The sequence below is a fragment of the Emydura macquarii genome, unplaced genomic scaffold (genome assembly GCF_026122565.2).
Source record: "Emydura macquarii macquarii isolate MOO-44397 ecotype Brisbane River unplaced genomic scaffold, CSIRO-AGI_Emac_v2 contig_3692, whole genome shotgun sequence".
In the NCBI taxonomy this organism is placed as follows: domain Eukaryota; kingdom Metazoa; phylum Chordata; order Testudines; family Chelidae; genus Emydura; species Emydura macquarii.
The window spans coordinates 5704204-5730166 of NW_027133829.1; the positions used below are offsets into that span (position 1 = coordinate 5704204).

Consider the following 25963-nt stretch of genomic DNA (forward strand, 5'->3'; position numbering starts at 1 on the left):
CGAGATAGCTACCGCCTCTCGGGGAGATGGAGTACCTATGCCAATGAGAGAAGCTCTCCAGTTGACTTAGTTCTCTGAAAGCATCCACTCAGCATGCAGTGGCAGCCAAAAAAGCTAACAGAAAGTTGGAAATCATTAGGAAAGGGGTAGATAATACGACAGAAAATATTGTATTGCCTCTTTGTAAATCCATGGTACGTCCACATCTTGAATACTGTGTGCAGAACTGGTCGCTCCATCTCCAAAAATATAAATTGGAATTGGGAAAGGTACAGAAAAGGGCAATAAAAATGATTAGGGGTATGGAAAAGCTTCCATATGAGGAAAGATTAATAAGACTTGGGCATTGGCCGATGGCAGAAGACAGGATACTGGGCTAGGTGCACCACTGATCTGATCCACTATGGCCGTTCTTATGAAATTGGATCTTTAACTCCTTGTAAATTCCTTTTGAAATCCCCAGCCTTAATGTCTGGGTGCACACACAAAACAGGCCAAGAGCACTGAAAGGAATGTGCAGTGAGACTCGCAGAACGGCAAAGAACAAACACACCTCATCCAGAGACGGTGTGAATATGTAATACAAGTAGCGAGGCCCGAAAGGAAATAATAACGGCAAAGGACAATGGCCACACGGCTTCTACCTTCACAGTGGCAGTGAGAGACAGTGGAGAGGAGTGAAGGAGGAAATGAAGGAAAGCAAAGGTGCAAGTGACTGACTTACTTGTTCATAAAATGACAATGCTGTTAGAGGTGCTGAACATCCTGGGTTGGAGGGTGGAAAGGAAATGGAGGGTGCTTTGAATGGCTTAGCAGCCAGCATGGCAATGGATGGAACAGATTTTCAAGGGTGGTGAGATACCCGTTCCAGGGAGGATTCCCACCTCCCCCATCCAGTGGAAAGGGAAATAGAGCTGGGGAAGAGGCTCTTGCATCATCTCTTTCCATGTTGCTGATGTAGAGGGTGTGGCTAGGGGGATGCCCCATTTGCAGCATCATTCCCCGACACAGTTTCTACCTTACGGGCTGGTGTAAATTAGAGCAGCCTTCAGATTGCTCTAATTTATGCCTGGAGCCCACTCTTGCACACAGTGGCTTCAGTGGCTTTCCCCTGCCTTTTCATGTACATAAGTACAAATGACTTGTACTGGATGCCTCTTAACCATAGGCAAGGATCTAGCCTAGAATTCATATTGGAGAAGTCCATTGAATTCCCCTTACAGAAGGTGCTCAGCATCTTGCTTTGTCCCACCATGACGCTCCTCTTTGTGGCAATGTTGGTGGGGACGAAGGGGGACGGGTTCTCAGGAGAGAGAGGAGGATGTGGTTAGTGACTACATACTATGCAGATCCATTGGAGAACAGTCTATGGAAGGGAACACAAAGCCTGCATCTATTCCTGCAGCCCTGGGGCCACATTAACAGCTGCCGAGCATTTCCAGGTGCGCCATGAAGCTAGGAGAGGGGAGGATGCCCTGTCTAATCCTGTGCGGGAAAACCCTAACAAAAAGCTATTCACTCAGGCTTCACACAAGGGGAGAAGGTCTAGCCCCTAGAAGAGCTTCCCTGCTGCAGATTGACTGACTTGCTCTATGTTATTTAACACTGGCAGTGCAGCATAGTTAAAACCACACACTACTCTGAGACCCCAGCTGTCAAAATGTAGGAGAGTGAATTCAAGACTGTGCCCTGACTACACGTGACATTTCCTCCTTTCAATCTAAGTCAGACCCTGGCTGGTATTTTAAGGCAGAACTTGTTCTCTCCCTTGGTATTTTATAAAGCACTGACATGCTTTGATGCCTAAATGCAGGGCTGGCTCATAAGGCAGGGAGTTAATGTCCCCACTTTATACTTTCATGAAGCCGGGGATAAGTTTCTCGTCCCAACAATGTGTCAGCAGACTGTAAAAAGGATCATTTTCCTAGACGACATTAAAATTCTCTCCATTCAAGAGGAGAAAATCCTTGTTAGACAAACTCCCGCCCAGGATCTGATTCTGATCTCACGCTGGTGTAAAATAGGAGTAATCCTCCTGAAGTCACTAGACTTACATTGGTGTAAGTGGGAGAGTAATCAAGCGGGTGAGGAGTGCACCTGGATAAAAGACACAGTATAGTAGGCAAGGATCATAGTAGTGGCTGCAGATGCTTACAGATGGAGAGGCAGTGTTGTCAGCATTGGACTGATAGTCAGGAAACCAGCGTTCTGTACCTAGCACCTCCACTAATTTGCTCTATGTGCATGGCCTTCCGCAAGTCACTTCCACATCTCCGTACAACTGTTTCTCCTCCTGTCCTTTGTCTGTTTCATCAGTTTAGTTTACAACGCCTTTTGGGCAGGGTCTGTCTCTCATTGTGTTTGCACAACACCTAGCAACGTTCGGACCGAAACTGAGTTGGGAACTCTCTGCACAGCTGTAATTCAGATAATTTTGTGGTTGACAAGAATCGTTAGATCATTGAGTTAATCCCCTTGCAAGGCAAAGATGTAATCCCCCAACAGAGAATGTACCAGTTATAAATATCATGCTACGCCAGACATTAGAGAAAAGGCCATGGAGCATTAACACATATTTTTTTCCATGGACTTGTGATAAGTTTTCCCAAATCTATTAAAAACATGTGACAGCATGAGCATAGCTGAAACTTTTGCAAGATTCTGAACTATAAAATTGGCATGATATTTATCATGTAATATTTCAAATGCACCCACTGCTTTATCATTTGAGCATCATAAACATGGAATGGTACCTATCTGTATGTAATGTGTGCATGTAGGTGCTATATATATATATATATATATATATATCAATCATTTACATTTCCAGGTTGAGCTTATGGAAATGGTTGGCCTACTTGACCACCAGTGATTGGCGAGAAGGCCACCGAAAGGATGACATTGGTTCACTCCCAGGACGGGGGAGGGGAAGAAAAGTAACTAGGTTCAACTTAAAAATTAAAAAATGCAGAGAAAGTAGTGAGGTGAGAGGGTCACTACTAGGGACTCAGAGGGGGACACTGACCAGAGAACCAAGGATCATGGCCACTGCTCTGAGAAGCGAGCAAGGGAATCAGGGGATGCATTCTGCCCAGATGAGTGCAAGGAAAATGGCCTCACAGTCAGAGATAGCCGCCCCATGACTGAACTTCCTCCTCCTGGGTTTGCACAAGGCCAGTTTGGCCAGTGCCAAGAAGAAGTTCCCAAGAAGATCCTTGTAGGAGGTGCAGGCTCAGAGATTAGCTGGCCTATCTGACCAGTAGTTGAAAGTGACAGGGCCCCTGACAGGGCCAAAACATAGAGCAGCAAAGACTCTTCTGGGAAGAGCTCAAAAGAAAACAGGAGTCCCTTGGTTATGGAGGGCAGCGGAAGAAAGCAGGAGAGGGGGGATGAGGTATAACATCAGCGTGGCAATGGGGAATAGCCAGCAGAGAACCCCGCACACTGCTCACCACTCCAAAACAATGGCACGGGAGGTGGTGGATATCAGCTAGTTGAACTCAGGTGGGATGTGTGCGTGTTTGAGGCCAAGCAAGGTTTCCCTACAGTCACAGAAAGCCTCTTCCTCCACCAGACCAATCAAAGGTCGGTTTTGCAAGGCTAGGAGGAGATTCCTGAGGCTATCCCTAGATACAGTGAAATAGTTGAATTGACAGAGCAGAAGACTGGAGTCCTCTGTTCCTCCACCGAACATGTGGGCAATAGCCGGGCAAACTTTGCCTTCCTTGACAGCATGCAAAAACTCTTCCGGGGGGGGGGGGAAGCTGAAGCTGAAGCTGTCTTTGCCTTGATGTGGTTTAATTCACTCTGGGTGGAAAGCACCTGTGTAGAGGCCCAGAACAAGGCCTGTGCAAACGTGTCTCACTCCAGATCTCAAAACAGGTGTTAAATTGGAGTTAATAAATGCACAGGTCTAGGGCTGGCCTGCTGCATAGCTGTGAATTTCACTCTATATTTAACAACAGCCCAAAGTCATACTCTGTGGGTAAAATATCAGGGCACCAATCATTTCTCTGATTGCACAGGCTGCTGTTTTCATTCATGACAAATGCCTCTGATCAAATCTAGACATTTTTTGTCCCTGTAGTTAAAAACTCCACCCCTTTAAGAGATTGCTAAAACTCAGCCAGAGGCTTCTAAAAATGTGAATTCTCAGGAAATCCGAATGTGTCCTGGATGGGATGTGAGCTACCGTATCTTCCTTTCTGAGGCATGCCCGTGTCCCATGAGACGCTAAAGTGACACAGCCTTGAAATGCTCATTCAAACCTGGGCCCGTGTCCTTGTCACTAATAACATTGAAGTCATATCACCTTCCTGGGATTGCCTTTCTCCATTCCACAGGGAACGGACTGCAGTCTGATTTAGCAGTCTCTATAATTTCTTTAGCTGTCATCCCAAATGGACTTTTTTAAATACTGCAGTCAAGGTGAACATCTTCCCTGCCCCTTTCACTAAAGGAAGTTCTGAGTTCGCGAGCACTGACCGGAAAGGATTAGCACAGAATCCCAAAGTGCATCTAAAATAACAATGCAAGACGTGCCATTATATTTCTGCATAATCTGGGTCACATATGGCCTCTGCTAATTGCAAACTAGCATCAGGCCATGCCTGAGGCTGGAATGGAGCAAGTGATTACCTTACACCTTCGCAATCATGAAACAAACTAATAAAAAGCCCGACAGCAAATAATTAACTGCAAATATTCTCTCTGCAGTTTATTCATCTGGTTATCATTTTAGAAACAACTAGTTTATGGGGGTGTGTGAGTGTGTGAGTGTATGTGTATGTGTCAACCAATAATACTGAGAACACAATGTTTCAAACGATAGGAGAAGTATACAAGGGAATTCATCCCTGTAAATCTGCCTCTGTTAATGGGCTGGGACTGCACATCACAGCACAGGAAGGACTTTCATGGTATGGAATCTGCTGCCACTGAAGTTGATGGCATAATGCCTATCAGCTTCAATGGCTCGCAGGTTCACACCCTTCCATCAGAGCTTAAACCCTGTTGCAGGAAAGCGCTTATGCTTCACTCCATTCATATTCAATGGGACGTACGCATGTGCTTCTGTTCTTGCCTGAATCTAGCTCCTTTTCTGCATCAGGGCCTCAGGCTGGCATCAAATCCAAATCTGCGACTAGATTAGCATTCTATTCACACAGCAGTCAGATCACATGAGACTGTTCTGTATATATAGCCCAACGGAGAAAAGCCATTGACTGTAGTTCATTAGGGGTAAGAGTCTTACACACTTATGTTTACATTGCAACAGGAAATACATGTCTGAAAAGAGATGGTCCATGTATAAGCAAATCAGACGTTTGGATGGTGCAATAGATTATGTTTGAATGAAATCACCAGCAGTTAAAGGGTGGAGAAGGGGCAAGAATAGTTTGAATTGTGGTATGGAACATAAGAACATCCGTACTGAGTCAGAACAATGGTCCATCTAGCCCATTATCCTGTCTTCCAACGGTGGCCAGAGTCAGAAGCGTCAGAGGGAATGAACAGAACAGGGCAATTGTCGAATGATCCATCCCTTTCATCTGGTCCCAGTTTCTGACAGTCAGAGGTTTAGGGACACCCAGAACACAGGGTTGCATCCCTGACCATTCGGCTAATAGCCATTGAATGACTTTTCCTCCATGAACTTATCCGATTCTTTTTTGAACCCAGTTACACTTTTGGCCTTCACAACATCCCCTGACAACAAGTTCCAGCGTGCGCTGTGTGAAGTGTTTCCTCATGTTTGTTTTCAACCGGCTGCCTATTAATTCCCTTGGGTGACCTCTGGTTCTTGTGTTATGGGAAGGAAAGTAACCGAAAGCAGTAGTAAACAATTTCAAAAGTGACTAGTGCTTTTGGGTGCCAAACTTAAGACACCTTACAGGGTCCAGCTTTTTGGAAATCTGATCATCTACCCTGTGAAAATCAGGGCTGCTTAAAGTCACTTTTGAAACTCTTGGCCAACATAATGCCAGCAAGCAGGGCAATTTTAGGATAAACAGAAGGAAACTTCCTGTGCAACAGTAAACTATAACAATGGTATGATAATGGTGATATTAATAATGACTCTCAGCTAATCAGATGCCCATTGGTGAAAGGTACCAATTCAATACAAATTAGGAGACGTCTTTTTTTTCTTGTTGGCCACCAGCACTGATTGACTGAGCGGAGAAATCATGTTTCATTCCCCCACTTTTTGTTCCTGCATCTGGTAAGGAAAATACAAATGAATGCAGATGCTTAATTGGAGCATGTGAAAATGTTTATGCTGTGGCTTAATAAACAAGCCAAGACTCATCTATAAACACATATGCCATAGCAGATCGGGTTAGTTTAAATTAATTCACAATTTTTTTTGTGTGGCAATTAGTTCAGACTGACATCTCTTTTAATGCCCCCGTCTATTGTTTACTACTTCTTATTAATTTTGTAAACAGCTGTAGCACTCCCTGCCCTTTTTATGAATACACTCCTTTCCACAATCTCCAATTCATTCCTTTCTCTGGACAAATTTCTCTCTCCCTCGCTCTTAATGTCACTCGCTCGCTCACACAAACAGGGAGCAGGTCTGCATAAAACAGGCCACTTCTTGCAACTGTAAGAAGTCAGTGTCTGTGCAGTGTTGAGTGGATAAATGAAGGTTGGAAGTCCCAGAATTTAAACCAATGGAAGTTCCATGCACTCCCTTTCAAGCTCAATAGCAGGAGCAATTAAGTCCCTCTATGTAATAAAGACACTGCAGACAATGAGAGCTACCACCCAAGGCACCTGGTTACATAGCAAGTCAGAGCCGAGGTGTGTGGATTTAGGGCTTTCCCTGGTTGCAGATGCAGCAGGTAGTGGTTGCAGGCTTTGTGGGAAAGCCAAGAGAAGGAGCCGTTGAGCGTGACCCTGAGAAGAAACAGAGGGACATAGCTTCCTGGGCACAGGACTTGCTGGACTGGCAGACGGGGATTTCTGAGCAAGCATACCAGCTGTCGCTACTATGTCCAGGGAACCAGGACTTCTTGGACATTTTTTGTATATTGGACAAAATGACACCAAGAATACATCTGACTGGTACTGTCCATTTCTTATCCTAATGGAAACAACTCTTCAAAGTCCCAAATATTGGTTAAGCCATTAGGCCAAAGACGCAACTATGTATTTTGAGCAGATCTCCTCCCCATTGCCTAATCTTATGCACCGTTCAGTTCTGAAAAGTGCTGAGTGTCCTTAACTCCCATTGGCCAAGATTTTCTCAAGTGACGAGTTGCCGCATTATTTTCAGAAAGGGCTGAGCACCTAACTTCTGACAATCAGCCCCCTTTAAAGTATCTCAAGTTGGGCACCAAAAATGGAGACATCCAAAAGCACTGTCCAGTTTTGAACATTTTGGTCTCTTGGGAGCATCCAGCTCTTTACAGTACAGGCCACTAGATGGATCTGAAAGTATAAATCAGATCACAGCTGCCCCCCACTTGCTTGGAAAGGGTTAATAAAGCCCTATGGAGGCTGTGCTAGGAACAGCCAATCAGGGCAGAGGAGGCTCTATATAGGCAGCCAGCAGGGAGCAGAAAGGGAGTTGTTCCCAGGAAATTGGGAAGGAAGGGCTGGCAGCTCTGCAAGCTGAGGAAGGACTAGCTCCAGAGAAGGAGCAGTGGAGAGCCCTGAGGTAAGGGCTGGGCTGGGCTGTGGGCTGTAGCTGCCACTGAAGGAAGTGGCTAGACTGGGCCTGCAGAATGCTCTGTAAGAGGGGAGAGCACAGGTTGTGGCACGGCTGGAGGGCTGTGTCATGAAGTGGATGCCTTGGGCTTTGAAGAGACGTAGGTCCTAAGCTGGAGACATAACAGTGGGCGAGACACAACCACGTGGGGGTGCTGGGGCTGCAGAGTTGATTTCCCCAGACTAACCAGCAGGTGGTGGAGAAGTAGTGCATGGAACCCCATTGCAAATGCTTTCCATTCCCCAGCAAAGTAAATTTAATTCTGATGAATATTGCTGCATTAACAACATGGCAAACTGCAGCTGTCTACACATAGGAGGCACTGCTCTTTATACAGGGCTGAATTTTAGCATTACAGTCTGCCTGGAGTAAGAGGTCTCTGAATTGCACCAGACCAGAGGATTTGTGGTGACTCAGTCACAATTCCTCCCCTATTCCCCCATTACTCTGGGTGGGGAGTAAATTACTTGCCCCTTTATCCTGGAGCAGTTTATTGCAATCTACTGGAGCCAGGAAGTGGGGAGGTGAGGTAGGTGGTGGAGTCAGAGCCTTTCCCACTCCCCAGCCCTCACCATGACCTCCACTGCCCCTTCTTCCTACCCTTCCATCCCCAGCCTTAAAATGGTCTGAAAAGAGTACAGGTGTCTATCATAAACTGGGAGTAACAGCAGTGGTAAAAGAGTGTTTAAACGCACCCCTCAGTGACCTGACTTGATTTTTTTTATTGATTTAACTGGGTCTGGGATCCCCCCTCACAGCACACATGCTTTAAGTGCTCCCTCCTACTGGCCAACAGAGGGATGTTCTCTCTCGCAACCCCTATGTGACTGAAGTCATAACTGGTGTATCTACAGTGGAACCAAAGACCCATGGCAGGGCTGGCCTGTGTCAGCTGACTCAGACTCACGGGGCTCCAGCTGTGGGGCTGAAAATGGCTACGTACATGTTCAGGCTTGAGCAGGAGCCAGGAATCTACCGTGGTAAAGAGAGGGTCCTGGAGCCAGGGCTGCAGCCTGAGCTTCTACACAGCAATTTTACAGCCTGGCCGCCTGAACCCCACAAGCCTGAGTCAGCTGATGTGGGCCAGCCATAGGTGTCTAACTGCTGTGTAGACGTACCCAATCCAAGCACGGCTAAGGAAGGGAGTAAAAGGCTGAGTAAGGGCTGTGACAATCTGACCCCTAGACAATGGCAGTGGAAGCTTTTGATGCACTGAGGTGCCTCCTGGCTAGAACACTTTAGAAAGCAAATTGCACACATCCATGGCATATTTATACTGATTGGTTTTGACTGTGTCTAGGTGCTTCTTTGGCTCCCACTGCCATGGGCGACATAGTGAGGTAGATGGATGGGGTGGCTTTGCATGCAGATTCCAGCTCCTTGTAGCCTTAAGATTAATTTGGGGGTGTGAAATGCACTTATCACTAATAACAGGTTCGTTCTAGCTACTTAGATAGTAATTAAGATGAGTGGTGAGACGCACACAGTCTGAGTTTTATTAATACCACGCTCCCTGTAAGCAAAAGTCACAGAACTAGAAGAAAAGAACAGCAGAATCTGCACTGTATAGGCTCATGAGACCACAGGGTAGTGAGATTAAGTGTTAATGTTGTCCCCATCCTGCTATCCCCAGGTCCTGCTGCGGGTCGGGTTTGAGTCCATTTTCTGCTTGTATTCCTTACAACCACCTATTTCTGAGACTATATTTCTTTAAGTCTTGGCTTCTTGTCCATATCTGCCGTTCCTGATTCCCATTTAGGGGTACAGACAATTGTCATAAGCATTTGCAGATAGAAGAGTCTCTATACAAAGTGGTTAAGAGGTCTGGATAAATAAAGCCTTTTGGAATCTAGATGGTTCATCACAAAGTGTAGATTGTGAAATTGTCTGACCCAAGGCTACTTACTAATGTTAAGTTTTATTAGGTCTAATGTGGCCAAATGCTAACTGTTCCTGCAAAGCACACTTAAAAACAATCATTAAGTGTCTTCACTTATTCCTACATGCGTTACAGCTTTTAGTTTCATTTGCACTAATTTAGCAAGTATCTTAACTCTTTCCAAGATATGCATGAGAGGTCACCTGGGCACAGGTCATGAGTAAAAGGTCAAGATCCTTGTAGCCTGATTAGCCAGTTACCTGTAGTGACCCCAATTAGCTTTCTCCAGGGGAACTAATGGGTGTCAGTGATCAGAGTGCAAGCTCACCTGTGAACTCCCTTCACACAATCTTGATTTATACAAACTTGCAGGCATACAAAAAAATCTGCTGCCACCCACATTGTTTAGAGATTTTCTCCTTATGCGTGTGTAACTCCCATGAATGTAAACGAGTTAGGCAGGCATGCAGCAAATGACACTGTGCCATAGATATCACTGAATGTATGCAGGAGGAGAAGATAGTGAGAGTCAATGTTAGATGCAGTATTAAGCAACCAATTTGAGAAGGCAGTGCGGTGATCACTGGATGGGGTGTCTCAAAAGCTGGCTTTTCTTCCCAACTCTTTCGTGGGTTTTTGTGTGACCTTTGGCAAGTCATGTCCCATGCCTGTGCCTCAGTTTCCCCATCTGTACAGTAAAGCTACTGCTTTTAACTGCCTTCATGACGTGTTTTGAGATTTATGGATGAAAAGGGCTATTTCAGGGTTTGGTATTACTGTAAAATCAGAAAAGTGGACCAATGTAAATAATATAGTATAGAACTGTAGGGGTGAGAGAAGCCAAGACCTGTTTAGGGGGAGACCATCAAAAGCCCCAAAGGCTCCATCGGGGGATAAATACCAGGGAGGGAGAGGAGTTCCCTTAAGGGAAGGGCCAATGCTTGCACAAGAACAAATGGATATAACCTGGTCATCAACAAGTTCAGGCTTGACATTAGATGCAGGTTTCTAATCATCCGAGGAGTGAAGTTCTGAAACAGCTTTTCAAGGGGAGCAGTGGGGGCAAAACACCTAACTTGTTTCAAGACTGAGCTTGATACATTTACGAAGGGATTGCCTTCCTGGCCCATCTACATCAGCTATTAGCAAATATCTCCAACGGCTGGAGATGGGACTATATGGGGAGGGCTCTGAGTTGCTACAGAGTACTTTCCCAGGTGTCTGGCTGGTGAGTCTCATCCACCTGCCCAGGGCCTAACCGATCACCATATTTGGGGTCAAGAAGGAATTTTCCGCCAGCTCAGATTGGCTGAGACTCTGGGGGTTTTTGCCTCCCTCTGTAGCATGGGACACGGGTCAGTTGCTGGTTTGAATTGGAGTAAATGGTGGATTCTCTGTAACTTGACATCTTCAGATCATGATTTGAAGACCTCAATAATTCAGCCAGAGGTTATGTGCCTATTACAGGAGTGCGTGGGTGAGGTTCTGTTGCCTGTGATGTGCCAGGGGTCAGACGAGATGATCATGATGGTCCCTTTCGGCCTTACAGTCTGAGTCAATGGATGAGGATAACTCCTGTTCCAAGTCCATAAGATTTGTGCTCCTAAACCCCTCAGGCACTTTGAAAATAGCCCCTTTAATCCATTCCCCTCTCAGTGCAGGATGATTCTCTGCTGCACATTAGCATTGTCTCTGGTCACCTCAGGCCTGACCCTGAGCCCACTGAAGTCCGTGGAAAGCCGTGGTCTTGGGGGGTTTTGTGCATGGGATTGAGGGAAAGCCAAAAGTAACCGAATACCAGTGTTGTTATCTTCTGGCTGAACAAGTGGCAGTGCTAGATATAGCCTAATTTCTACGGGACGTGGGCAGCCTCCCCCTGGGAACCTGCTGGACTGGTGATTTGTGGTAGAGCTAAGGGTTGGCACTGGCAGTCACTGAGTTTCATCTAAAATTAACCTGTGAACCGAGAACAATTTTGAGGCGGATAACTCGGACGAGCGTTAGACCCTTTTATGAATATGAACCGCACCAGCAGTTGCACTAACACAGCGAAGATTTACAAGGGTTATCAATCCTTATTTCTTCCCTATTCTCGGAAGCATATTTTCCTTTGCGCATAGCTCTCCATCCCCTGTGGTCCCAGCGTGTGACACTGGCCTTTTAAAAAGTAGGAGGGTAGGAATCCTGGTGTGATGGGGCATATATCCCATTCTGGCTTTAAATGTGGACCTCAGAGGGTAGGCCAGCCCAATTAAAGATGTGTCCCAACTGGAAGAGGGTCTGTGTGGCTGCTATACAAGGCGAAACTCTGCAGTCAGTGTCTGGGACTAGAGAACTAAGAACCTGGCTGAGTCAAGGAGGAAGCCCAGGGGGAGAGTTGGGGAATCCTCTCCTGATTGGCAAAGTCTGGCAAGAGACCAGGCAAGAGACAGCGTGGTTAGAGGGGTGGAGCAGGCTCCACTGGGGAACGCTGATGATAGGACAGGATCTGGACTTCCAGGGAGAAAATCCCAGCGTGGGGAGGGGATGAAAAGCCAAGCCTGACTTTGGTTTGGGATTTACTGGGGACTGCAGGGAGTCGGGGCCCTGAGAGAAGGGTGAATTGAGAGAGGCTTGTGGAAGAGGCATACTTACAGAAACAAATCGAGGGAGGTAGCAGCAAAAAGTCTGGCAGCCTCAACACAGATTGTTGTCCTAAAGTCCCTGGATGGAAATCCAGTGTAGAGGACAGGTCTGGGTTCCCATTCCAGCCTCTGAAAAGGTGGTGTGATGTAGAGCTCTGCACGGGACTATTTTTTAAAATCCTGCTCCTGTCCTGCCCCACAGTACCCACTCCCATCCTCTTCCGCATTCTTGCCTGCATTTTTTATCCAGCTCCCACGTGCAAATACCATAGATCCCCGCAAGAGACAGATTACCCCCCTGCGACGGGAAAAAAGCGGTCGATTACTATATTTTATTATATATGGAATTCAGATGCAATTTTTTACCACTAAAAGAATAAAATAAATCCTGCTTAAACCATAAAAAATTACTTTAACACCCATTATAAGAGACACCAAATCTTCCTGTCCCTTGCTTGTACTTGCTTTACATTGCTGAAACTTTATTTATGACAAACTGATATGAGATTTGGTGTTTTCCCACAAATTACTGCAGTCTGGTTTTTTTTTTTTTTTTGGCCCACTCAACCCCACCCTCAACAAAGCATATTTTACCCACTCCCACTATTATGGCAGTGCGTCCTGTGGGGGACACAGGTTCCCAGTCCCGCTGCAGGGATCTCATATGATTCTCCTGGGAAAGGGATGAGGATGACTGAGAGAAGGGTCTGAAGACCTTTTGTGAGGACATCGGACAGTTATTTCTTGGACTTGGTTACCCCAGAAGGGTTGGGGGGAGGGGGACTGTCAGTGACCTGGCCGGCAAGACAAATGAGAAGAGGCAGGACCAGAGCAGCCGCTGGCAACGGGCACTAGAGGAGGAGAACCAGCTGTGCCATGCACTGCCACAAAGGAGTGCTCCAGTGGTGCATCCGCCATTCTACATCTGGAATGATGCAGATGAGCTTTTGACCTTTGAAACACCTTGCGGTGTGCCAAGAAGCCATTGAACGGTCATGATTGATAGTCACTATTGGCCTGTATTGGGTTTGAACCAACAACCTACAAGTCTTAATGCCCTTTGAAAGGCCTGTAGTAATGTGTGTGGAATGTGGAGTTTATCGGTGGAAGCTCTTGTCAGTGCTGAGCTAAGGGTGATGAGTTTTATGCCAGATGAGGCTGGGAGTTGAGTACAGAAGACTTTTCGAGCAATGTTTGGCTTAAGTATTTTATTTTTTCCCTAGTAAATTGGAAACCATCCAGATTAAAGATCTCCCTAACTTGGACTGTGAGGATATACTTGTCTAAATCCATATCTGGATGGTAAGATCTATATCCAGTTACCAGTTGCTTGAGTCATCCTGTTCCTGGAAGGTTACATTACTTGGGGAATCAGAATTGAGAAACATTTGTGTCTCCACCACCATGCTGCATCAGAGTAGCTAAATGTATGGTTGACTTAGGGAAGGGAGTTTATAGTCTCTGACAATCTGAACCCTTATTTTCTGTTGCCTTTTTTAGAAGATACAATGGCCCAAACTTATCTTGGGCATCTCTGCTGAGTTGTATGGAGAGACACCAGAGATGAATTTACCCCAGTGTAAAGTTCTCTCTCCTTTTTGGCTGAGGCTTTATCTTTGAACAGTTTGGCTTTCTCTCCTTCTATAATGAGAAAGCAGAGCTTTAGGGCTGGATGATTTTCCATCTTTCTAATGGGAGTATTTCTTGGCCAAAAAGTCCTGTGTCACTTTCCAGCCCTCATTTGCCCTGATGTTTCACATGCAGTATCCTAGTCTTCATCAAAAGATTCCAGTCCAAATGAGACTGATGCCAAGAGAACTACTTTGAATTCAAACTCTCTTAAGCGCAGCATGATATATCATGGTGGAGTCATCAGGTGAAATGAAGACTGACAGTTTAATTTCTCTAAATACTGTGAAAGAAAAGACATCTGCTACGATGGCTTCTGGCTTCCACAAGCTGACAGTAATAGACTGTGAATCTCTTTACTACTAAAAGAAAAATCCTTTTTTAATCTATACAACTTTTTTCTTAATAGAGCAAAGCATGGTATTGGAGTCCACAGTTCAAGTCTTTCTCCCCTCCATGCTTCCAGCTTCTGTGGTCCAAAGGATATCTCAAATTTGCTCAAGTCCTCTTTATATACCACAGTCTAAATAAGGGAAACAAAGCACTGAAATGTCCCTTCCAACCTTGTCCCTCTTGCTTGCCCAAATTCACTTGACCCCATACCTAGATTGCAAGCATTTTGGGACAAAGATTATCTCCATGGGCTAGACTGAACAGCCGGGATCCTGCAAAGATCCTGTGTCTTTAAGTGTGAATTTATTGGTTTCAGGGGCCTGGTTCTGGGATCAGACCACCATGCATTGGACAATTTCCTCAACCCAGTGACTAGCCGGATCGGGAAGATAACTGGGCTGCAAATCCTTTGGAGATGAGGGTGTTCCAATTCTCCAGATCCCCAGGGTTTGGCAGTGGTGTGCTAGAGTCCACATGATTCAGATGATGGCCCTTGATTACGTTAAGATGTGGGCAGTTGAAAGGGTCACCCTTCAGACAGCAGAGCAGAGCTACAAATGCTGATCAGAGCACAGAGCTGCTACTGCAGCTCAGAGCAGGCTCCAGTGTATGTGCTGTGTAGTGGATGTAAAGATAAAAACAAGAGAAACCATTTGTTTCTCACAAGCTCTCCTAGCATTCATGTGAAGAGTGATGTGCTCACCATGACTGGTCAGCCGCAGCCTTACTCTAGCATCTACAACCAAGGGAGCCTCTTCCTGGCTGAGGCCTCTGGTGCAAACATAATATAACCCTGAAAAATCAGAACAGACAGGCCATAAAGATTGCTCCAGCCAGTGACAAATAATTGCAGTGTACTTCAGTCACAGATGGCTGAATTTTTTTGTCATTTCATTTTTCTATGAAAAATAGCTTTTTTTTGGTCAAAGCAAATATTCATTTTAATTGAAAGCTTCCAGTTTCCAGAAACACAAACCTGAAAAGTTTTGGTAGAAATGGTTTTCAAAAACTGAATTTTGTGTTTGGCTTTTTGGCTTGGCTTTTTTAATTGAAAAACTGAAAAGTGATCATCAGGAATTTCTTTAAAAAATATTTTCCCATGAAAAGTTAGCATTTTTCAACCAGCCCTACCTCCTTTCCCTACCCAGCAGATGCTCTTTGAATTCAGAATCTGTCAGAAGATCATTTTAAAGGGATGAAGTTCCCTAAAACAGGCAAACAGATGGGATCAAATAGTGGGATCAGAGAAAAAGGAACTGACTGGTTCAAAATATTTTTTTAAAAGAAATATCCTATTTTATGTTCCATATAGTACTGTAGATTAGCAAAGCTGGAAGGATCTTTAAAATCTAACTTTCACTTCAGTGTTTGTGCTGCTGCTTTACTTTTTTGAATGTCAATCACCTTGTCCTTTTATAATTAGTTTCTTTTTCTGGTTCTAGCATGTTTTTATTTTGTTTTTTCTTTATAGAACTTAATAGAGAGGAAACAAATGGTGTTCTATAGAAGTTTTCTTTAAAATATAAAGAATGTAATAGAAAACGTTAATCCTTCCATACTATTCCATGAAATTCTGTGGCCGAGACATAATGGTCCATTAAATCCTATAGGATGAGCTGAACTTTTCTTTTCTTATCACTTTTTTGAATATATTCTATAGGACTATTCCCTAAGGAATAATTTTATGTGCTTTTCTATGGTGCTTTTCTATAAAGGTATTTGACCTTTATTCTATGGTGTGTTAAAAGAGCAACTTATGAAGAAAGAACAAATGGAAACTGATTGAGAGAGAGGACAGTATATATGCTTCCTCAATAGGAGAGGCAACTGAAAACCAAGTGGCAGCTTCTCCTGCTGTAGGAAAAATAAACAGAAGAATTGTCTAAAAGCTCAGCAAACATTAATGAATTCTCACTCTCCTGGGATGTTGGTAAGTGTTAAGACACAGTTCATGTAACTAGCATGTAGCCACATAGGAACTTTGAAGCAGAATTAGTAATTGAACACTGATCCCCTGTGTATTAAACATCATCTCATCCACCTATCAACATTTTAGTTAGATACAGCTGCCTCAGAACCAGATTAGGTGCAGCCTGGGTGGAAAATTCAGGATTGGGGCCAAATCAAGATTAGGATTTAGGATGTAAAATTTCTTGGGGGTCCCCCCCACCTCCAAATAGTGTAAATCTTGCCTGGAAATGTAGTGTGGCATATAGTGTGTAGGAGCAGCTTGATCTCATGAGACATCTGCCACGTTGAATCAAAATCTCATGAGAGGTGGTGCTTAATGAGATTCTTTTCCATATCTGAACCTGCAAAACCAGGTCCCTCTCAAGTCTTGTTGCAAGACAGACCCTAAACTTTAGGATCCAGGAATTCTGAAATTCAAGGAGTTCAGATTCAGCTGTTTGAGGTCCCTTTGCTAGTTTCAACAATTTAAAAAACTTTAATGAACAAAAGAAATTGCCATGACAACATATCTGTCAATATTAGGGTTTCACAAACTCCCCTTTATAAAATGCTTAAGGTCCTTGACTTTGTCCTCTTTAAAGTAATCCGTGCAAGGACAGAAGTACTGCAAACAGTCTAGTGAACTATTTTAATGTATGACTGACCAGACACGCATCTTTTTTTTTTTTTTTTAGATCTTTATTTTTTTTTTTAAACTAGACCAGTTCTAGGGACAGATGCAATATCCCAAATCACGGTTCTAATCTTTACCGAGAGACAATTTCCTATCCTCTCACAGCACTGGTGTCCTATCAGCCATCCTCCAGCAATAAATTAATAACAATAACTCAACAGCATGATGGATTTAGACCACTTTTTTTCCAGTGGTAGAATAAAACCAGGACATCAGAATGAAGTGAAATTGATTTTTTTATCAGCCAGTCTCCAGCTACATACGGGGACCAACTTCCAGCATTTTCATATGGGTGTCCTTCCTGCCATGTGGCATCTTACTTAAAACACCTTCCCCACCCAGCTGCGCTGTAGTTCAGCAACAAATCAGCTTGCAGCAGATACAATAATGAAATCAATCCTAGGTTCCAGGCCAAAAGGAACCAATGTGATTATCGTTATTAATCGCACACCTCTCCAGGGTCAGAACTAGAATCCTGCTTCTTCATTTCCATAAATCAGGGCTTGAACTAGATAATAAGTACTGTGTCCCTTGTCTGCTTTGGTATTTCTGTGAAAACTGCATGTGATTCCACAACAATGGTGGGAACATTAATGTGGACAAGTCACCAATATTTTAACCACCATGTCTTCTAGACCTGGTCTGGGTGAGGTCAAAAAATAAATCCGTAAACTCTTACTCCATGTTTCTATTGTCCTCCTGCTCTTTCCCATGGTGACAGAGCATTGGTCTAGGATTTCAGAAGCCCTGGATTCTATTCCTGGCCTCCTGGGTGACCTTAGGAAAGTCACTTCATAGCTGTGCCTCAGTTTCCCCAGCTATAAAATGGGGATAATGATACTGCCCTTTGTAAAGTGCTTCAAGATCTATTGCTGAACCTGTGATATAAAAGCTAGCTAACATTATGAAGGATGGAGAAGTGCATGTAATATCACTCCTAACTGATTGTAACCTGCCCTTCGTGGGCCATCTGTGAGATTGGAACACAGGATCTTTATCCCTAAAAGCATGAACCCATACACCAAGAGCTAAAGAATTACATTTGTTAAAATGGAAGTTGACAAATACACACCTCTCATAGCCTGACCACCAGGGACTTACAAAAATCCACATCCTCAATGTGAATTATATCCTTTAATTAAACCCCAAAATGTCAAAGTGTGGCAAACCTAGTCACTTCCAATAGCTCTTTCCTATTCTTAGTAAAACTGGTGGTGATCATTCTATTGAATGCTGGAAAGGCATGGAGCCAAAGAATGCACTGACTATTTATTTTCAGCTAAAGTGTGTGTTCTTGCCACACGGGGGAAAACCAGAAATACTTTGGGAAATTCTCACAGCACACCGCAGACGTGAGTTGAGTCATGAGAAATGTGGATGTTCCAACCGAAAAAATAGAGGAGAAATATTTGCTAAAAATTATCTCTTGAGAGAGTTGAGGCATCTAGATTTGGAGGATTTAGATGATGAGAGAGCTCAATGCAACAGAAGATGACTTTGATATGTCTTGATGGTTGGGCTGTTTCTCAACACAGTCATTCTCTGATTTCACTCTGGTTTTTCTACTTTGGGGAGGTTTCATTCAATTGCCCAAGTTTCCTTGTAAACATTTTAAAAGATCCAAAAATCTTGAGTGTGCTAGGAATAAAACAGTAGACAAGTCAGTTAAGGTCAGTATTACAAGCAGTCTGCATAGCTGTCTCCAAAGTCAGGCTGGATTCTGCCTGCAATTTCTAGGAAAAGTCATTTTGAAGACCACTCTGACAAGTCCACCCCATATTTGTTCCTGTGTACTCAACTCATTACTTGCTTCTATGGTTTCCATAGTATTTGGATTCCTTTGGTAGAAATATAGGGTCAGATTTAGATGTGCCAATTTATATCCGTTTAGGATGGTCACGGTCTCCCTGGAATTCTTCTCTTTAGGGGGAAGAATATCTAGCACAAACATTGTGCTAATACAATTTGGATGACACAAAGTTGGGAGTTATTGCTAATATGGAGGAGCACCAGAATATCATACAAGAAAACATGGAGAACCTTGAAAACTGGAATAGTAGAAATGAGATGAAATTTAATAGAGCAAGGTCCTGCACTTAGGGACTAACAAGAACTTTTGCTATAAGCTGGGGATGTATCAATGGGAAGCTAGAGGAGGAGGAAGACCTGGGATGTATTGGTCAATCACAGGACCACCATGACTGTCATTGAGATGAAGCTGTGGAAAAGGCTAATTGCATCCAAGGATGCATTAAGTGAGCTATTTTCAGTAGAGACAAGGAAGTGTTAGTACCATTATACAAGGCACCGGTGAGACCTCATCTGGAATAGCGTGTGCAATTCTGGTCTCCCATGTTTACGAAAGATGAAACCAAACCAGAACAGGTGCAGAGAAGGGCTACTAGGATGATCAAAGGATTGGAAAACCTACTTTATGAGAAGAGATTTAAGAAGCATGCCTTGTGTAACCTAACAAAATGAAGGATGAAGGGAGCTATGATTGCTCTCTAGAAATACATCTGAGGGATAAACAGCAGGGAGGGAAAGGAGTTATTTAAGTTACGGGCCAGTGATGGCACAAGAACGAATGAATATTAACTGGCCATCAACAAGTTTAGGCTTGAAATTAGACATAGATTGTGGAACAGCTTTCCAAAAGGAGTCGTGGGGGGGGGAACCTAACTTGTTTCAAGACTGAGCTAGATAAGTTTATGGAGGGGATGGTATAATGAGATTGTCTCCAGTGATAGATGGCCCATCCATGACTGCAGTTAGCAAATATCTTCAATGGCCAGAGATGAGACACTAAATGGGGAGAGGTCTGAGTTACAACAGAATTCTTTCCTAGATGTCTCGGTGGTGGGTTTTGCCCACATGCTGGGGGTCTAACTGATCATCATATTTGAGGTTGAGAAGGAATTTCCCCCAGGTCAGATTGGCAGAGATGCTGAGAGGTTTTCACCTTCCTCAGCAGTATGGGGTCACTTGCTGGTCTGAACTCAAGTAAATGATGAATTCTCTGTAACTTGAAGTCTTTAGTTCAAGAGCTGAAGACTTCACTAACTCAGCTAAAGGTGGTGGGCCTATTACAGGAGTGGGTGAGTGAGGTTCTGTGGCCCGTGATATTCAGGTGTTCAGACTGGATGATCAGAGTGGTCCTCTTCTAGTTTTAAAATCTACGAATGCCAGGGCTTGCCCTGGAACCTACACACATAGCTGGGGCTTACCTCTCAGTTACTAATGTGGGAAAGGCAGGATGATTTCAAAAAATTCCTGATGGGCTCTACTCTGAATAGATGCATGTAGAGACTCAACTTTAGGTAAGCCTAGACTTCATACAGCTGCGGATCAGGATCTATGGAGAAACCCCCACTGACCTCATCAGGTCTTGGTTCAGGGCTATATTGGGCATGATGTGCTCACAAAAGTTGTCTGCACATTGTTTTGATAATACGGGCAGAGGGATTTGGGCCTTTATCAACAAATCTTTTCTGAAATGTCTTTGCTTTTGGTAAACACTGACAAATTGCTAGAATTTACCTGTATGTTCTGGTGCTGTAAAATTCATCCCCTTTGTTTGTTCATTTCAGCAACTTTACCAAAATTGCCAGCTCTCAAACAAGAAACCACTATTTTCAGACAGTAAATCAGAGGGTTGAAAAATAACGGCTTTTACTTTTGTCCAATTCAAGACTTTTTACCAGAGGTAAAAGACACACTAGCCATGATTATAAAAAAGGTTCTTCCTCAGATTAAATGTGCCTAGATCAGCTCTCTAGCTTGTTAAAATGAGGGTGAGGTGATGAATTGGAATGGGTGAAATGGTTCAGCTAAAACAAGAATATTTTGGGACAGATCTTTGACCCCGGTATAGTCCTTATTGCACTGCTTTGATGTAAAGATGGCCTAACAAAGCAGAGACTTCCCTCATGTGGGATAATCCCTGGGTGATCTAATGTCAGTACAGCTTTACACCGTGCCCCTGGAATAGGTAATATACAACAGGAGCAGCCAAGAGGGTGTAGCTGGAATATTCAGTCCTGTTCCACTCTCTGGTTGGTGGTAGCATTCCCTAGGAAGCTGTTACAGCTGGCAAGAGTGAGAACCGGCCCACAGCCTCCACAATGTTCAAGGGCAAAAAATGGGTTAAAGCAATGCCTGTTTCCCCGCTCTCCTCGGCCACACCAAGAGGAGCTTGGATGCAGCAGAGAATCTGGGTGGGTGAAACTCTATGGCTTAATCTAGTAGGACTAGAACAGATTACTGATGGACCCCACCCAAAATCCTAGATCGAAACCTCTCCTTCTCTGAGACTTGGAATCAGACCTAGGTTTATATTTGAGTTCCATCTCTCTTATGAGTCAAAACAGACCCCCCCCCCCCCCGCCAAACATATGGGCAATCAAAATCTGGACGTGGGTCCATATTTAGCAACTTTGGCCCATCTCTACAAAAAGACCACTGAGATCATGCCATCTCATCACCTGTATTTTGCTGATGGGCATGCTCATAAGAGAGAGCCCCCAGACATGTAAGGCTGCCCATTATTTCATTACATCCCATTGTCTTGTGTAGTTTCCCCTTCTGTCATCTGCAGTGGTGGATGACATTGTCATGTCACCGCCTCCTAAGAGGACAGCCCAATGAACCACGGCTTACACAGTATGAGCATTTAAAAATCTAGTGGCCTTTCAGTAAAGGATTCCCAGGCTTTTGAAAGAAATCCTCCTGTGAAATACACAAAGCAGTCACTAACTTCTTTGCTGTTAAGGCGATAAAGAAATTAATGACACACTGGGTTCTAAAATCCCATAGCTGTTTGGAGATATATCCTTTTTTAAACACTTCTCTACATCCATAGTGTATGAAGGTGCCTGCAGTTAAAGGGATGGCAAGATGTAGGAAAGATATTGCTTCCCCGGAGTTTTATGAAGGTGATATCAATCTTTTATTTCATAAACTTCAGGCCTGTTATTACCTTAAAAGTGCATTCCGTGGCATTAAATGTGACACTGAGGAGAATACAAATAAGAAGGTAATCAAATGATGCTAGACATCAGGTCCTGAACAAAGCATCTATAGGAGCACTGTTTTAAACTCTCCTCCGAGTTTAAAAGGGCCGTAAACAGCATAGCATCTGAAGATGGTTTGGGGGCAATTAATCAATTTAAGCTTTAGCATTGAAGAAAAAATTCTGATTCATGTGAGGATAGGTGGTTGGCTTATTCAGCTAGAGACCTGAAGGCGTGTGTGTGTAAGCTGATAAAACAATGTAGTGTATATACACTCAGGACAGGAGAGCACTCAAAATTGGTATTTTGACGTGAAAATCTGTCCAGATTTTCATTAAATGTCACCCTCAGACCTAGTTTTCACACTAAAAGAATGAAGTGGCCCAGACAGAAACTGTAAATACTTTGTATAAATGCTCGCCTCATGTGCACAGCATGATGGACCTAGACTAGCAAAGCACTTGAGCATGTGTCACTTTAAGCAAGTAAATAGTCCCATTGGAACCGCCCACATGGTTAAAATAAAGCATGTGCTTATGTGCTAAACGGAATGAGGCCATAATAATGGTAGTGACTTGCATTTATAATCGCTAAAGATCTGGCTCTCTAAATCAGGGTAGTGCTGTTGACCCTGATTTAAGTCAGTTGAATATCTATTCACATTGCCTTTCACTAGAAGGATCACCGAACTTTCCAGATTATAGTGTGTACCTATAACAGTAGTATAGATCTAGCAGTGTAGTTAATTGAGTGCTTGCTTAGTTGAAGTGCTTTCTTCACCCAGCCTGCATCATCAAACGTTGCAGTGGTGGTAGAGAACATTGCACCACTGTATCTAGTCAAAGGAGGACAGGAAGTAATGAACTTTGCATCCAAAGTGAAACTAAAGAAGCACCAGAATATGAACACCCAAACTGGAATTTCCTCAGGGATCTGTGGCTAATGGTGGTGACTTGGTTCTTGTGTCTTATTTGTAAGACAGCATCAGCGTCCCTAACTGCTTGATAAAGTAATTAAAGTGAGAGAACTGGACAATCACCTGCAGAGTCTGTGCCAGCTCATTTTTAATCTGCACCACTTTGAAAAGGATGTGTTCAGATTAGATAAATGATGACAATATTTGGAGCCTTTACATTTTCATTGTGAACTTTTGGCACCTGGAATAGTTTAACATAATAACTTTTCAATAAAACATTTTTTAGACTGAATTGTATCATATGCTAAAGTTAACTGAGCTGGCAGGAATTTCAACTGATACACTGCACTAACTCTTGCTTATCCGTAGCTATCAGAGAAAATATCATCTTTTTAGAGTATCTTGAACGTGTGGATTTTGTGTGGAGATGCAACATTCCAGATGTATGAAATTGTTGGTTCTGTTCACTCAAACTTCACTTGGCTCATATGTCTTTAAAAACACTTCATACATATTCCATGTGATCTGACCTGAGGGAAATTTTCTGTACATATTGCACGTGAATGGACCTGATTTGAATTTTTCCAAATATTCTATTTTAACACAATGTCATTTCAGTTTTGAATTTTAATAGTGAACATTTCATCTTTTCTCCAACCGTATATATGCTGACAAACTGTAGAATTGCTTGAAAAATTTCAGCAAAATATTTTCTCAAATTTTGTTGCAGGGAGAAGAAAATGGGGGCTTGGAAGCGGGAACACTGAAGAAATTTCCTCAGTAAGGTATTTCCTGTACAGGCATAATATTTAATGTTTGTTTCTGCGTCACTTGGTTTTCTTTGTTTTTGACTTTTAAGGTTTGGGGAGAAATTTTAAGTTTTCCAATAACCCCTTTCTCCTTTGCTTTGTTCGACTGAATGCTCCTCAGGGGAGTGAATCTTTGGAAAGCACCTGGTATTATTGTAAACTAAGGCCTTAATCATGAAACTTCTTAGGGTAAAAAAAAAATATTGGTCCTATTGAAGTCAGTGGAAAAACTCCCACTGACTTGAGTAGGGCCAGGATTTCACCTTTGCGTGTCAGTGGACTGCTGAGCCTGCACAGTGTCCCATTGATCTCTTGGATTGTGAACTCTTAGCAAGAAGGATTATTTTTTATGTATACTATAAAGCATGAAGGATTCTTTCTCCAAGAATCAGGTAGCACAGACAATACTAGAGAGGTTTATTCACGATACTGGGAAGTCTGATACATCAGCTTCAACTTCATGGGGTTACAGTGGTCAATTATATACCCTTTCTTATCGATTACATAGTACGTTTAAATTCTTTATCTATTTACTTACAAATACAGACATTGTCCCATCCGGAGAGAACAACAGTGATAATGGTCGTTACATACATGCAGAGACACTTTTAATCACTTTACTTACGTCAAGGATGCTAGGGTTACACTCAGTGGGGGGGGGGGGGGGGGGTAGAGTGGAGGAAGAAGAGGGGGGGATCCTTACAGATAGTGGCAGACAGGAATTTCTAAAAGCAAATGTGCTGTTCTCATTGGGATTAGAATCACTAAGAGGACATCTGGCTTCCTGAGCCATCGGATGTTTGCACTAGCCATTTTACATGAGTTTTTTAATGTACAACTTGTAAGGCTTGAGACTGTTTTCAGCTAACAATACTATGCCTAGCACAACTGGGCCCTAATTTCATCTGAGGCTTCTGGGAGCTACTGTAATATGAATAATACATTTCAGGACTGGATCAGACCACTAGTCTTCATAGTCCTGTGGCCTGTCTCTAAAAGGGACCCATAACTGATCCTTCCAAGGAAGGGGCAAACCCATTTGCTAAACATAGCCAACCTTGAAATACTACACAGCTGGGAGAGGGCAGCGAAAACCTCCTGACTACTAGTGGTGGTTTTAGGCCTTGACACATTAGATTTGATGATTGTGATTAGAGAGAGGCCTGAACCAAAAGGTCTTTCTGTTTCTCTGTATATCTAGAGAACAGGTAGTCGAGTGGTTTGGATGCTAGCCTTGCTGTCTCATTTCTCATTCTGTAAAATGGAGATAGTAGCACATCTATCAGAGTGGTTGTGAAGCTAAGTATTGGAGCTGGCTGGAAAACGATGATGAAATCACATCAGTTTCACCAAAATTCATTTGGGGATGAAAAAAGATTGGGGGGAGGGGAGGTGGAAATCCAAAAAACATATTGTTGGGTTTACCATTTTGAAATTATTTCTCATTGAGTTATTTTTAATGTTCTATTACATTTTAAAAAGAGAAAATTGAAATTGTTTTGGCTTTTCTTTGAAAGAATCTCAGTTGATCCAAAATAGAAATTAAAAAAAAAAAAAAAATCCTTCACAGAGGACTTTGACATGTTGGGGTTTATGCCAATTGAAAATGAAGTCAAACTTAGAAATTCTTCATGAAACATAACTGTTGTCCTCCAGCAGGTCCTAATAAATTAAATATTGTCAGGATTTCAGATACTAGGCAAATGAGGGGCCACATAAATACCATAATTAGATTGATCTGTTTTCCTAATGGCATCCTACCCAACGATCCTGAACTTGGCCATTAGTGGTTGTCAGACTTTTCTGTCTTTTGTTAATGTTCTTGGTTATAAAATTAGCATAGTTTGAGTTCTGTCCTTCCTTTCATTAGACTGTTGCTGCTTCTCCTCCTCCTCCTCATGAAGCTGTTCTCTCTAATTTGTCTCTATCATAAGCCAAGTCATTGTAATAGCTAATTTGTTATTCCAAGAATTCCTCTGTCAGACTGCAAGGTCACACATCCACACCTTAAGAAGCTTGAACCCGGGCCAGTGTGTGGAGTGACTCAGTGCCATGGCTGAGATGAGGGGATGCAGCCATAAGCAGCAGAAGGGACCATGCCAAAATGGACAGGGATGGTTGCCAAGTGACTGAGGCCTGATCTATACTGCCGCCGGTGGTCGACGGGAGATACAAAAGCTACATCAAATCTTCACTGTGCTGCATTGACCGGAGACGCCCTCCAGTCGATGCAGACTTATTCCTTTCGGGGAGGTGGTTAAATTGCATCAACCAGAGAGCACTTCTGGGATGGATTGAGCGGGTCCCTATGACCCACTCAATCGATCCCGTTGCATCGAT

The 25963-nt window shown here is 43.4% G+C and overlaps 1 long non-coding RNA gene across 1 annotated transcript in view; it reads left to right on the forward strand.

The window, feature by feature from the left end:
* Nucleotides 1-7585: 7585 nt before the first annotated feature.
* Nucleotides 7586-25963, forward strand: part of LOC137146093 (uncharacterized) — a 33066-nt gene continuing 14688 nt past the window's right edge. Inside the window, exons 1-2 of the long non-coding RNA XR_010917836.1 lie at nt 7586-7666; nt 23545-23594. This is a non-coding gene — a long non-coding RNA (uncharacterized lncRNA). The remainder of the gene's footprint in view (nt 7667-23544; nt 23595-25963) is intronic.